Here is a 15,627-nt window from a genome sequence, read left to right as displayed (position 1 = left end):
AGGTAGAAATTGCGAACACCCACCCGTCCACCATGTATTGGTCGATACCGGCGCATCCGTGGACCTTATGTCACTAGAAGCGTACCGACAATTTGGCTTCGGCGATGAAGCGCTCAAGCCAGAAGGCACCTCGCTTCATGGGTTTTCGGGAGCAGCCGCGACCATCAAAGGCTCGATCGACCTACTGGTCACAATTGGGCAAGCTCCATGCCAAGTGACGATCCAAGTCAAATTCATGGTGGTACGGTCGGTAGTGGCTTTCAACGCCATACTCGACCGTCCTTCATTGACCGCCCTCCAAGCCATCATCTCCCCGACACACTTGAAGATGAAGTTCCCCACCGAGAACGGTGTCGGCGAGGTCCGAGGCGACCAGAAGAAGGCACGGGAGTGCTACGCTACTTTCGTCAAGCAAAACAAGGGTAATGTTCGAGGAATGGCCATGTGCGTCGAGCATCTCCCCGAGGATCAGCGGGATGAGCTTATCGAGAGAAGAGGATGACCCGTGGAAGACCTGACCCCACTTCATCTCAGCGAAGATGACCCGGCCAAGGTGGTCCAGCTTGGATCACTACTAAATGAAGATCAAAGGAATCGGCTCGGAGTTTTCTTAAAAGCGGACGCCGATGTCTTCGCCTGGTCGGCCGCTGACATGTCGGGCATACCCAGGCATATAGCTGAGCACCGACTCCATGTAGATCCGGGTAGAAAACCAATCCAGCAGAAGAGAAGGAACTACGCACTTGATCGACAAACTGCAATCAAAGAAGAGGTGGAGAAGCTTCGCAGATCAGGATTCATCCGAGAAGAAAAATTCCCGACCTGGTTGGCTAACATCGTCATGGTCCCTAAACCGAATGGAAAGTGGAGAATGTGTGTCGACTACACCGATCTCAACAAGGCTTGCCCAAAAGATGAGTATCCACTACCTCGATCGACCTCTTGATCGACGCCACGGCAGGTCACTAGATGCTGAGTTTCATGGACGCGTACTCCGGCTACAACCAAATCATGATGCATGAGGAGGACGAGTCATACACGACATTCCGAACTGACCAAGAAAATTTATGCTACAAGGTCATGCCGTTCGGATTGAGGAACGCCGGAGCGACATACCAGCGCCTCGTGAACTGTATATTCCGCGGGCAGATCGGAAGGAATATGGAAGTCTACGTGGACGACATGTTGGTGAAAAGTTTGAAGGCCGAACACCACTTGGCCGACCTGGAAGAAGCCTTTGGCATATTGAGGAAGAACCAGATGAAGCTGAATCCCGCCAAGTGTGCATTCGGCGTGACCTCGGGAAAGTTCCTCGGCTTCATGGTCTCTGTCAGAGGCATCGAAGCTAATCCGGCAAAAATCAGAGCCATCCAAGATATGAGCCCCCCAAGGATGATCCAAGAAGTACAAAGGCTAAATGGACGTGTGGCGGCGCTGGCACGATTCATGTCGAGATCGGGCGACAAATGCCTACCCTTCTTTAAAGCCCTAAAGAATATCCGGAACCCAAAGGACTTCATTTGGTCGGACGAATGTCAGGAAGCTTTTGAAGAGCTGAAGAAATATTTGGAGAACCCGCCTCTTCTCAACCGACCCGAACCAAAAGAGGAGCTTCAAGTCTACTTAGCCGCTACTCCCATAGCGGTCAGTGCGGTGTTGATCAGGGAAGAGAGTCGAACCCAAAGGCCGATATACTATATCAGCCACGTTCTTGTCGATGCCAAGACAAGGTACTCCGGGTTCGAGAAAGTAGCATTCGCTCTGGTCACGGCTGCAAGGAAACTAAGGCCGTACTTCCAAGCTCATCCGATCGCGGTACTGACCGACCAGCCACTCAAGAAGATATTGCACAAACCCGACGTTTCGGGACGGCTGATTACCTGGGCGGTTGAACTAAGTGAATACGATATAAGCTATTGACCGAGGACGGCGATAAAAGGATAAGCCCTTGCTGACTTCATCGCCGAATGCACGGGACCCGAACATGAGGTCAGAGAAGAAAAGACAGTCGAAGAGGTCGGGGCTACGGCCGACCCTATTTGGACCATGAATGTCGACGGCTCAAGCAACTCCGGAGGAAGCGGGGCCGGCCTAATACTTGTAAGCCCCGAAGGGTTTCTGATCCAATATGCCCTAAGGTTCAAGTTTCCCGCCTCGAACAACGAGGCTGAGTACGAAGCCCTTCTAGCTGGACTTCGAGTCAGCAAAGCTATGGGCATAAAGCGGTTGAAGGTGCGAGGAGACTCCCAACTTGTGGTCAACCAGGTCAACGGAGACTATGAGGCGAAAGACGAAAGGATGATAGCGTACCTGGGCCGAGCCCGAGATCTGATTTTCGAGCTCGAGCACTTTGAGATGACTCGAATACCGAGAAAAGAGAATGCCGTGGCTGACTCCTTATCCAGGTTGGCCGAGGCCGACCTCCAATATCTAAGCCGATCAGTATACATAGAAATATTGGAGAAGCCCTCCCTACAAGAAGAAAGCGTAAAGCACATTAAAGAGGATGGGCCGACCTGGTTGGACCCCATCGTCAACTACTTGGAGAATGACCTGCTCCCGGGGAACCGAGACGAAGCAAGGAAGGTCAAGATCCGAGCTTCCAAGTACTCGATGATCGACGGAGTGCTCTACAAAAGAGCAATCTCGACCCCTCTTCTCCGATGTCTGGGACCGAAGGGGGCCGAGTATGCATTAGCCGAGGTGCATGAGGGAATATATGGGAGTCACATGGGTGGCCGAGCTCTTGCATACAAGATACTTCGACAAGGATTCTATTGGCCAAGAATGCAAGAAGAGGCCATGAGATACATAAAGACGTGTGAGAAGTGCCAGCTGTTCGCGCCAATCCCAAGCCGACCAGCAACAAAGTTAACCCCAATGCTGAGCCCAATCCCATTCGCTATGTGGGGAATGGACATTCTCGGAGATTTCACCCCGGCATCGGGAAACAGAAAGTACGTAGTAGTAGCGATCGATTACTTCACCAAGTGGGTCGAGGCCGAGCCCCTTGCCACCATCATTGAGAATAACATGGAGAAATTTTTCCGAGATAAGGTCATCTACATGTTCGGGCTACCGAAAGTTCTCATCACTAATAATGGCTCGCAATTCAACAACCCGGCCTTCCGAGAGTTCTGCGAGCACTTCTACATTGACTTCCGACCCATCTCGGTAGCTCACCCACAAGCAAATGGACAAGTAGAAGTGTCCAACCGAACATTACTCGCCGGCATTAAGAGAAGGTTAGATGAGGCCAAGGGGAGATGGGTGGAAGAACTCCCAAGCGTCCTATGGGCGTATCGGACGACTGTAAGAACTCCAACCGGGGAGAGTCCTTTTCGCCTCGCTTATGGGACAGAAGCCCTCGCCCCGGTTGAAGTTATGGCTTCATCGTACCGAGTGCTCAACTTCGATGAGAAGACCTATGAAGATGGGCTGAGAGCCAACCTTGACTTCCTCGATGAAGTCTGAGAAAAAGCCCTACTCTGGAACGCGACGTACCAACAGAAGACGGCAAAGTACTATGACTCAAGAGTCAAAGAGCGGCACTTTCGTCAAGGGGACCTTGTTCTCAGAAAACTCAGTGCATCCCAGCCGAGGCAACAAGGAAAATTAGCACCAAATTGGGAAGGCCCGTACATAGTCTCCAAGCAAATTCGCCCTGGCACGTATCGCTTGCAGACTCCGGGGGGCAAGAAGGTACCGAGACCGTGGAACTCAAAAAATTTGAAGAAGTTTTTTCAATAATTGAGCATGCGTGTATTCGGCTTCAGTTCCGACATTTGATTCAATAAAGTCTTTCTCCACCACTTAACGTATTTGCAAGCTCCCAAGTCAAAGTCGTAAGACCGGTCCTCATAGACCTGGCCGACCTCAAAGACCGACCCTCATAGGTCGGCAGCAAAGTCGTAAGATCGGTCCTCATAGACCAGGCCGACCTTAAAGACCGACCCTCATAGGTTGGCAGCCAAGTCGTAAGACCAGTCCTCATAAACCTGGCCGACCTCAAAGGCTGACCCTCGTAGGTCGGCAGCCAAGTCGTAAGACCGGTCCTCATAGACCTGGCCGACCTCAAAGACCGACCCTCATAGGTCGGCAGCCAAGTCATAAGATCGGTCCTCATAGACCTGGCCGACCTCAAAGGCTGACCCTCATAGGTTGGCAGCAAAGTCGTAAGACCGGTCCTCATAGACCAGGCCGACCTCAAAGACCGACCCTCATAGGTCGGCAGCAAAGTCGTAAGACCGGTCCTCATAGACCTGGCCGACCTCAAAGACTGACCCTCGTAGGTCGGCAGCCAAGTCGTAAGACCGGTCCTCATAGACCTGGCCGACCTCTCAAGAGCAGACATCCCTATTTGGCCGAGCCTAACAAAGTACAAAACTAAGCTAAGGCATTAGGCTCGGCCAGGAAGGATACTCGGCCACACATCCACTTATATGATAGCCTCTCCAATCGGACCGAAGGGAACGTCGAACTAACCAACCAAGGCGAGGATCACATTGACCTCGGACAGGGCATGGCCGAAAACCGCCGACCACATGAGGCATGGGTAAAAAGGAGACGAGTTCCTAAGCTCGGCTAGCGAAACGACTCGGCAGTTTGGCCACAAATAAAACAGAATACACAAGGAAAAGAAGGCTAAGGGCGCCGAGTTAAAGTACTTAGACAAATTCTGGCAAAAATAAGTTGTTTCATTCATTATAAGCCGACTGATCCGCACGGTTACAAAACGGGCAGTTTGGCCCCCAAAAAAAAAAAAAAAAAAAAAATTTACATCTCGGTCTCCTCGGCGGGGGACTTAGAGGCGACCTCGGAAGTGTCCACGGCAATAGGCTCGGCGGCGAGGTCTTGTGGTCCAGCTCCCGGAGGAAGCGTCGGCCGGGCAGTGCCTCAAGGGCGAGCTTGGGTGACCTCGGCTCCCTTCTCATCTCCCATCTCCCTGCAAAGGTAGTCACATCATCATCAAAACGGGAGAGATTGAGATCGAGTGCGCACGCCTTGATCTCGGCCAAAAGCTCGGCTCGGCTGCCTCAAAACCTTCGGCGTAGGGAGGCTTCCCGATCTCATGGCGGACATCGGCGTACTCCTCCGATTGGAGATAGTAGCGCGCCTCGCTCGAGCCGTGGCCGAGATCTTCCTTAGCCCTCTCCTTCACCTCGGCAAGCGAGCTGCGAGCCGACCTTTTCTCTCTGCCTGACCACCTTGGCCTGAGAGCTCTCCACTTCGGCCTCAGCAGCAGTGAGCTTCTCTTGAGTCTCCCGACGCCTCTGAACGGCATCCTGGGCGTCCTGATAAGCCTTCTTGCACTGGACGTCCAAGGAATAGTTCTCGGTCAGGAGCCGCTCAAAGCGGAGCATAGTCTCCACTGCCTTGGCAAAGCCCTACAAAAAAGCATGAGCACAAAAATCAAGACGGACTACACAGATCATATCTAATCAAAAAAAAAAAAAGCCGACAAGGAAACTTACCATGTTGAAATCCTGAAATAGAGTGGAGAGGAGCTCAGGGTCAGACAATGCCTCGAGCTTCTCCTTGTCGGATGGAAGCCGACCTGCATCCAGCCATTCTTTGGCGTGAGCGGCCGACGTCAAAGCCGAGTCCCCTGGGAAGAGGCGCCAGGTCGGCCTCACTGGAACGTTGTTGGCCGAGGCCCTCCCCAGGACATATCGGGAGATGTTGGCGGGCGAAGCCACGGGCAGAAGACCACCACTCATCAGATTAACCGAGAGCTTCTGACGCTTGACGTCTCTCGGTGGGCTCTTCTCGCCTTTTCGGCCTTTCCCCTTCCTCGGAGACCCGGCTGGGCCCGTATTCTTCTCGGCCTCAAGGCCGACCACAGCATCCGATGGCCCCGACATCACGGCCTTGCCCTTGGGGGCCTTGGAGGACTCCCCCCGGGGCTTCTTCTCTGCATTTTTCTTCTTTCGATCCGCAATGGTCTCGGCCCTTAGCCGAGCTGTATCCATAGGGGGAATGTGACCGACCACTGCAAGAGAAATCGAGAATGTCAAAAATAAGTCAGAAAAGAAAAAGAAAATCAAGTAAAGGGGTCATCTCGGACAACGGAGACGGGCTCGGCTCGGGCTCCTACCAGGGGTCATATGCCACCTCTGAAGAAACCCCTCGTCCTGAAGCTGGAGGACATCGAAGGGCGGACGCTGAAGGATCAGGTCCAGCGATGTCATCTCGTTCTCGGTCAGGGGTAGTACCCTATTGACGTAGTTCAGGTTCATCTCCTTCCACTCGGTTCGGAGAGGACTGTTGGGAATGGAAGCGAAGAAAAAATGAGGCTTCCAATACTTGTTGAAGGTCGGCGTGCCGACCAAAAATTTGTGGCTGCCCAGAGCCGCACTCTTCCCCGATCGGCGGCAGAAGTAGTACCACCCCTTCTCGGGAGACTTCTTCAAGAAGAAGAGCCGAGAAAAAAGCGCCACACTCGCACCTCGGCCCATTTCGCAGAACAAAGCATAGAAGCCGTACACGGCCAGCCAAGAGTTCGGCACCAGCTGACCAGGAGACAGGTGGAAGTGGTCCAAGATCTGGTCCACCAGGCTGAGAACGGGGAGCCTGAACGCATACTTGAAGGACGTCTCGTACAAAGCCACCTCGCCGGGCCTGATAAAGCAGGTCATCTCCCCGGGGTTAGGAACTCGGAGCTGAATGTCCTCGGGGATGGCATAGGTCGTCCTCAGATAGTCGAGGTCGGCCTCCGTGATCATGCTCGAAATGGTGCCGACACTGCCTTCCTCGGGCTCAGGGGCGTCAGCAAACGAGCTGACCGAGCCAACCCCCACCTCGGACGAATCTCCCTCACTTGATTCCTCATTGGATGAGGACGACCCAGAGTTCTCGGCTCGGTCTGCGGCTATGGATTGGGCGGCGTGGTCAAACTCCAGGAGTAACGGAGGCTCGGCCACCTCGGCCTGACGAAGCTCCACGACATCGGGCTCATCTGAGGTCGAGCCCAACAGGTCTATGGTGGGAGAACGAGCGGGGAGCTCTCGGCTCGGACTTGCGCCCTCTGCCGCCCTGGCGAACAGCTCGCCCATAGGACTACTACCAAGCGACATCTTGGCGAGAAGACTTATTGGTTGAAGAAGAGCTGAGCGCTTGACGAAGCAAGGGGGCCGAGCTGATCACAAACAAGTAAACACCGAGCGCTACCGAGCTGAAGAATCCAAGCTTGCCGAGAAGACGATAACTTAGAGCAGTGAGGAATGAATAGTTAGGAGTCGCCTATTTATGATCCTTGGGTTTTACTGATCCAACGGCCGACCAGAGCTCAGCATGATTCAACGGCCCAGATCAAAGGACGTTTCAAATTCCCGAGCCTGCCATAATGACTCTGCTGACGTGGCACTGACACCCAACCGTCAGATCGTGCAACGTCAAATCCGCAGCAAAAAATAAGCTCGGCTCAACCGCAAGAATCTTCCAGACAAGCGACCAGGAAACTTCACTCATCAGCGCCGAGCCGACCCCTGATGAGTGGGGGGGCCTGTGATGAGGCATAAAACACCCCACCTATCGGAGGCTGCCACGTGGCCGACCCGACCTCAGTCCGAGAACCGAGTTGGGCCGAGCAGGAGATTGGGCCGACCCCATCTCCGATGAGTCACCTGACAAAGCCAGATTTGAGCGAGCTAGCCGGTGGCTGAGGCCGAGCTCATTCAGGTCAGCCATAGACTCCTAGCAGAGCTCATGGCCGAGACCAACCTCTCGGGCCGACCTCCCTCGCCGACCTCCTCTGCCGACCCCCTGGGCCGACCTCCGAGGCCGAGCCCTCCTCCATTGAAGCTCCCATAGCACCCCACCGGGGATCTCCGGGCCACGTCAGCACATCCCGAGAATCACGGGATAGGGATCGAGCCACGATCCCAGCCAACACGAAATCGCACTCTACATGGACTCTTACCTTAATAAGAGTCCGACCCCGAAAATAACTCTCCACTCCGCTCTACGCGAGAGAACCTTCCGAAAGAAGGACTTCTACCATACTAGGACTCTTCCAACCGTCTCATCTCCTCCTCACTCTATAAATATTTAGGTATGGAGCACTATTCCTGATCTTGCTTTGACTAGCAGTTACGCTGTTGCATTGGAGACCTGACTTGAGCATCGGAGAGTCCTAGGCCGGAACCACACCGGCCCTCTTGTGCTCATTGCTTGGTTTTTGTAGGCTCATCCGCAGGCGAACCAAGCACCGAAGGTTTTCACACGCAACACCTCTCAATTTCTCCTTCCTTTAATGGTTCTAGATTTTTACCAAAAAAAAAAAAAAAATTGGTTCTAGATTGTACGTATTTGTTGGTGTCCATGTCACTTTTCTTTTTTTGCATTTCCTCTCGCTTTCTCTCTTTTCATTTTTTTTATTTGACTTTTTGACATTGGTTCCTTTTATCTTCCCCACTCGGTGGAACTTCATGGCCCCTCCACGTGAGGAACGAGAACCCCGTCACTTTTCTTTCTTTGCATTTCCTCTCTCTTTCTTTCTTTTCTTTTTTTATTGGGTTATTTTCAAATGTTCCTTTAAAATGGCCAAATATACAGTTGCCCCCTTGAATTTTCACTAATTTCATATACACCTTTACTTTTTAAACTAAGTACCACTATAGTCTCTGCCGTTACACAGAGACGTTATAACATAACGAATCCTAGTTTTTGAACTTCGATGGACCATTCTGCCCCTAAAATGACCAAAATGACCTTACCTGTAAAAATTAAAAAAAAAAAAAAACTGCAACTCATCTTCCTTAAATCGTTTAGGGTTTGGGGAAGATGAGTTCTTGAATCAGAAATGCGCTGCGCTAATAATCCATACCACTCTTTTGCTTCCTCTTCCTCTATTCTTCTTCAATTTCAAACTTCAAACTCTCTCTCAATTGAATCAGAAGCCGAAGCAATCAAGATTCAAGACCCAAGAAACCCTTTTGAGCATTAACAGAGTTTGAAGCTTGAAAATGTCATTCTCCTTGGGAGCGTTCTCTTCCCTATTGTCTGCAAAGCCAGCAACAGTCACTCGCCTGAGGCTGCCCACATTCGCCGGGCGGCAAAAATCACCGACAAATCGGCTGGTTTCACATCTCCACACCCTAATTTTGGTTGCATGATAGCAGTGGGAGAAAGCTTGGTGGGGGAAGGATATCTCTATGCGCAGGGGACCAAGTGTGCAGAGTTGCAGGCTGTGGAGGCAGCTGGAGAGCTGTGTAAGAGCGCCACCGCTTATCTCAATATGGAGCCCGGGGATTGCTATGCTGACTAGACTTATGTTTCTTCTCTAATTAAGGTTTGTGAGTTCTCATTTTCATCGTCAAATCATCATGGTCTCCTTCCTATGCTCGTTTTAGTTTTTCAGGATTGAATTCTACAAGTTACTTAAATGGTAGAAACTGAAATTCAAAACCTAGGTTAATTTGTTTTTTGGCGTATTGGGTGTTTTGACTTGAATACCTCCAATTGGATTACTACGATAACAATACTTCTGTGTCTTCACTGGTTAAGGTTTGTGGGTTCTCGTTTTCATTATAAATCATCACGGTCTCCATATGAAACTAAGAAACTGAAATTGGAAACCAGTGTTAGTTCGTATATTTTGCAATTGGGCGTCTCTTTGACTTGGGTACCTCTGATATGATTAATGGAAGTGAGTTGTTGTTGCTGCTGCTTTTCTATTAGGACAAAAGTTCAGTCCAGGAAACTTTATGCACTCATGAAGCAACACATTGAGTGGCTTTATCTAATTAAATAAAGAAAAAGTGTGAGTTTTTGAATCAGTTCTTGATTTCTGATTCAAGAACTCATCTTCCCCAAACCCTAAACGAATTGGGGAAGATGAGTTGCAGTTTTTTTTTTTTTTTTTCCCAGGTAAGGTCATTTTGGTCATTTTATCTTATGCAAGGACAAAATGATCCATCAGAGTTCAAAAACTAGGATCCATTATGTTATAACGTCTCTATCTAACAGCAAGGACTATAGTGATACTTAGTTTAAAAAATAGAAGTGTATGTGTAATTAATGAAGTTCAAGGGAGCAACTATAAATTTGGCCATTTTCGGGGGAACATTTGGAAAGAACCCTTTATAATTTGACTTTTTGACATTGGTTCCTTTCATTTTCCTCACTCAGTGGAAACTCATGGCCCCCCTCCATGTGAGGAACGAGAATCCCAACACAATATTTGTTGGAAAAAATCAGATCGAGAAGGAAATTGTAATCTTCTTTGAACGCCTAATCGTTATCTTAAAGAAGATATTTGCCCCCCACACGGACTCAATAAAGCAATAAAGATAAGATAGAATTTTTTTGAAAGATACTAATTGCGAGAGAGAGAGAGAGAGTTTGAACATTTATAGAAGTGAAGCACCTCTTTTGAACAGACATATCTGTTTATTTTGTATTTGAACCATTAGATCTATTGTCATTCGATCTAACGATCCAGAATAAACCACAGATGAAGCTGTTCACAACAGATATACCATATCAAACGTGACTGTAGGTAGGATCTTCTAATCCGACGGATCTGATCACATCCAAAAATCAACGTACCAGATCAGATCGCTTGAAGCGCGATGCAAACGTGCAAATTACTAAGTGCGTGCATACACCTCTACAGCCCATTGCCCACACCATGCGTGCGCGTGCGCACTCAAACGGCTACGCCGTCCTTGCACATACACCAGAGAATGTCTTCCTTTTTTCGGTTTAACTTAAGAGATAAATAAGGTAATATAATAAATACCATTTATAACTCTTGTAGTTTTCCGATGTAGGACTAAAGCACTTTATCCAAATAATATAATATTTATTTAATCTCTCATCTTATTACAATCTATCTAACAATATATACTAAGATGAAGAAATGAGAGAGAGAGAGAGAGATGCGCGAATTGCGGTTTGAAATAACAGCACAAAGGAAAGTGATTCATCTTCTTCACATTCCCTCCACCGCTCCATGGCGTGAAACGAAGAAAAATACGAGACCAAGACCAAGCGTAACAAGCAAAACACTTAGGACGACTCCAACGCTAATGGAATAATTATCACCTCCAATTCGCACCGAACTCGGCTCTTGTCCAACACCCTGGCCGGGCTGCATGTGCAGCACCGGACACAGTGAGACATGAAAAGACCGCCTCACCCCTACCTGAGCACCTTGCCCAAGCAGGGGTGAGGCGGTCTTTTTACGCCCCACCAAGTCCGACGCTGCACATGCAGCCCAGGCAGGGTGCTAGACAGAATCCTTTTGGATTTGGCCCTCCAATTCCTCTAATAGGGAGGAGTGGACCCACTTTGGGCAGGGGGTAGGGTGGTCATTCCCGCCCCCATGTAAGGAATCAGAGGGGACAACGATTCACTCACGATTATGACCACTTGTACAAATTTGAATTTTGAGTCTCCAAATTTCTTTCCAAATTTTCCTCCTAGGCTCACAAAAAGTATTGCACGACTCATTCCTCATAAGATGATTAACCATTAATGTATGTAGTAGTCTAAAAGCCATTCCAAGATGGAGGGCAGAATCAAGCAGCAGCTTGAGACCGGATCGTGTGTTTGTACAAGTATCGTCCAAGGCCCTTCAGGGCCACTCACTTGGAATCCACTCCTCCTGTGCTTCCCATAGTGGATTCCATGTGACTGGCCCTGGAGGGCCTTGGACGATACTTGTACAAGGACACAATCCGGGTTCACTTGAGGGTCCCTATTATTAAAGGAAGTTTGTCAGATGGCCTTACTGATGCAAGGTGAGAAGACATGGTTAATTACATGGCAATTCCGTAGACAATTAAGTGTTAGGCAACTAACACAGGTCAAGTTAGAAGGTAACCCAGAGATACAAGGTATCCTAAAATCCTTCTAAATGAGAGCCCATTTCTCATTATAAATGTTAACAGAAGAATTAAAGTTAATCTTGTTACACAAAAATTTCCTAAGAATGGAAAAAAACTGTTAGAATTTTAATCTTATTGGGTTTAATAGTCTAATATTATAGACTAATGTTTAATATCCTAAACGCAGGCTAATTATTGTATTGGTCTAATTAAGGGGGTCATTTGGATTAGGAATCCTATGTGGACTGGCTTTAGTGTGGGCACATAGATTCTTATTGGGACTATGATGAGTGAGGCTCTCTAGGAATTACTATATAAAGAGAGTTAGGTCCCTCCTCTACCGATCACAACTAATTATTCTCAACCTCTGCTGAGGAGTGCATTCTGGAAAGAGAGGGAGATATTCAGTGTTCATCATCCATGTGCATACAGTATTCTCATCAAGCCAGATACTTTGGGAATAGAGGGGAAACACCTAGATCTTTGGTCTTTATTTTTCGCTGCGATCATCGACACTATAGATGCGAAACAAGGTTAGTGGTTCTATCCCTGTTTATGTTAGATTAATTTGATCCGAATAGGGACAAAACCCTAAAAGCCAGGATCTCCATAGGGCATTCAAGAACACAATCAAATAAATAATGACAAAGATTGCCCCAAATTAATGAGCCTTTCTTCTCAACGACAGATAGATCAAAGGGAGAAGAGTTGGGAAATTACTTGCCATAAAATTGGTGTGTACTTTTGTAGTTTGGTCGATTTGTTCAATGAGATATTATTATGCGCATGCTTGGTTATCATTGTGTATCTCCATTAATTTGCACACAATTAGTTGCTTTTTCCAAATATAAAGAATTCCTCTTTGTTATGAACTGAGTCGCCTTGATCGGAGGCTTCAGAGGTTGTTGTGGATGAAGTGTTGAGCTGCGCAAAGAAGATGAAGTTAGAGCCCACGTTGTGGTCCAGTTCCACCCATTATAGTTTGTGATGTTGGAAGGGAAGCCACAGCTGATGAAAAGGTTGTCGGAAAGTAAGGCGAAACAGTTGCGGTTGAGGTTATGAGATGGAGTAGAGCAAAGGAGAGGTGGAGATAGATAGCTAAAAGGGCTATGGCGGTTTCTCTGAGTTCTCATCATGGAAGTTACAATAGAAGAATCTCTGCAAATCTCCTCAACTGTTTGGGTTTTATTGCAGTGCTCGAGAAATTAATCTCTCAAAATCAAAGTTTAGTATAATCTCAACTTCTCTGAAGTTTGATCGGAGATAATGTTGAATGCTTTAGGAATCTCTTCTTTTAAAATAAAAAGTTTTAATCGAAGAAGTTATATATAGTCTCTCATTACCACTTTCCACTTCTCTGATGTTTGATTGGAAATGATGACCCTACCAAAAGAAAAAAGATTGAAGATGATTAATGCCGTACAAGTCTCTTCTTTTAAAATGAGACAGATTACTTTCCTTGTATTTCATTGCTTGACTGTGGATGTGTCCAAAATTTTCTGGTCAAAGTCTATGTTCAATTGTTAAAGAAAAAAACTTGTTGTCACCAACCACACTCACAAATACATGATTGTCTTATATATATTAAAAGGCCAAATGTTCTTTGTGCAGGGGACGCAGGCTGCGCCCAAATACGTGGGGATGGGTGAAATGATCACCGTGCCCCCTTGAATGGTAGACCCATGTGTTTAGGCGCAGGCTGCATTGCGGCACAGAGAACATCAGCCCACATCAAAAAAAAAAAAAAAGAGAGAAGAATGAGTATGTTAGTGGTATATCGTAAACTAGCACCCTATGTGTTTATCTCTATCTTCCTCCTTTGAAATGACTTCCTTAATCCTTACCCCTCAAAAGAAAGAAGAGAGAGATAGACACATAGGGTGCTAGCATACCAGCCTTTTTCCCAAAAAAGGAAAACAAATACATGATTGATCTAAGGAGAAAAAAAAAACTGAGGATAAAAAAGAGTAACAGAATGCTACCTGGTTGTGTGGCCAACATGGCTCCTACGGCTAGACATAAAAACTCACAAAACAATTGCGCTACCCCCATGGTATTGATGGTATAAGTTGTATATTATTCTCAAGGCAAATCTGTTACAAGTAATGGGTATATAAAGAGAGAAGAATCCTATAGGAAGTAATATTTTTCTACATGTGATAACAATAGAAAGAGTTATTATCACATGTACGTGGATTACAAGTATGGGATATCTAATTGTAAAAGGAAACTACAAGGTTATCAATATAGCACGTTATTGAATGGTAACAGCTATATTGGTCAATACACCCCCTCAAGATGAAGAGTTTGAGCAGTGAATCTTTAGCTTGTCTCTCATAAACTAGAAGCGGGTTGTAGGAAGAGTCTTGGTCAATGAATCTGCAATTTGATCAGTGGTGGAGATGAATTGCACCTGTAGTTGTTTCTAGGCAACCCCTTCACGGATGAAATGAAAGTCTATTTCCACATGCTTAGTACGAGCATGAAGACAAAAATCCCACCCAAGGCGATGCATGCACGTTCACTTCCATTTTTCAGTGTGCACGTACATGTAGACTCTAGGGCAGCGTTCTCTCTTTCCCATAAATGAAAAAGTCTATTTCTTATTTTACCCCTTCACCTCATCCTCTACCTCCACCTCCTCCTCACCCTCCGCCCCTCCCCATTTGCGCCCACCGCCGCTCCACTGCGCAACCTCATACAGTGGTAGAAGAAGGTAATTTTGGGTTGGAAAGCTTTAAGTCCAAACATGGAGAGTTTCGTTGTGGATGGTGAAGATGCTAAGAAAGATTTGCTTTGATATTATAGCTGCCAGCTCTATACATTCTTCCATCTTCATAATTCCATATCCCCATAGGAAGACTTCTTTCTCTCAACAACCTTCACTAATTCAAGAGGTCTTTCCATTGCCATTTCAATGTTCTCATAGAATAATATATTTTCTATTTCCTCAATCTATGTACTTCATTATTTCTTTGTCAAACCCAATAGGGCTTACCAGTCTAATTTTGCAGAATCTCGACGCTTCTGATACTCTTCTAGACCCTCAAGAGCATTCCTGGAACTTTTTCTTTAGAATTTCCTTTTTTGGATATTTCATTTTTTGGGTTTTGTCGATGAAAACCCAAATTCACCGGTGAAGTTCTGTTCGCCGGAAAAAAATCACAATTCGCCTACACAAAGGTGTTCTTTTCACCAGCAAATTGTGAGGTTTGTTTTTGAAATCCGAGGTTCACCTATTTTGCATTATATGTGATTTTTCTCATGATTTTTTACTTTTTTAGTCGCACATGTCCTCAGTATCTCAAAAAAAGTTTTGGTCAAGAGACTCCGCCCCCATACACCCCCTAGGTAGGGAGGCTTCCTGCCGGCCTTAGTTAGTAAGTTCGGGAACAGCAATTGAACGGGAACGGATACGTACGGCAATTAAACGGGCTAGACAGTAATAATACTTTTCAAAAATCCGGCTTCATAAAACGCATACGTTAATAATACGGTATGCATTTAATACAAGTATAATACGACATAGACGGCAATAATACTTTTAAAAAAACGGACATATATTCATTATATAACATGCATTCACCACCTAATAAACAAAATAATATTATGATTTTATGAACTAAAATAAACACAATAATATAATATGCTATATAACATCTCTAAGATTATCATTTAACATACCAAAATATCAATAATCTACAAGAAATGAATGTAGATTGTCTGAAAATGAGATGAGCTAGTTGATTACCTTATCATTAAATCATTTTTTCAACATTACATTTCTTTCTAT

At 46.7% G+C, this 15,627-nt stretch overlaps 1 protein-coding gene across 3 annotated transcripts in view; it reads left to right on the top strand.

The window, feature by feature from the left end:
- LOC122645854 overlaps positions 1 to 15,627 on the top strand; it is a 61,733-nt gene that overhangs the window by 22,079 nt on the left and 24,027 nt on the right. The gene's annotated exons all lie outside the window — the stretch shown is intronic.

The sequence above is a fragment of the Telopea speciosissima genome, chromosome 11 (genome assembly GCF_018873765.1).
Source record: "Telopea speciosissima isolate NSW1024214 ecotype Mountain lineage chromosome 11, Tspe_v1, whole genome shotgun sequence".
Classification (NCBI taxonomy): domain Eukaryota; kingdom Viridiplantae; phylum Streptophyta; class Magnoliopsida; order Proteales; family Proteaceae; genus Telopea; species Telopea speciosissima.
This window is presented reverse-complemented; position numbering and strand designations above follow the sequence as displayed.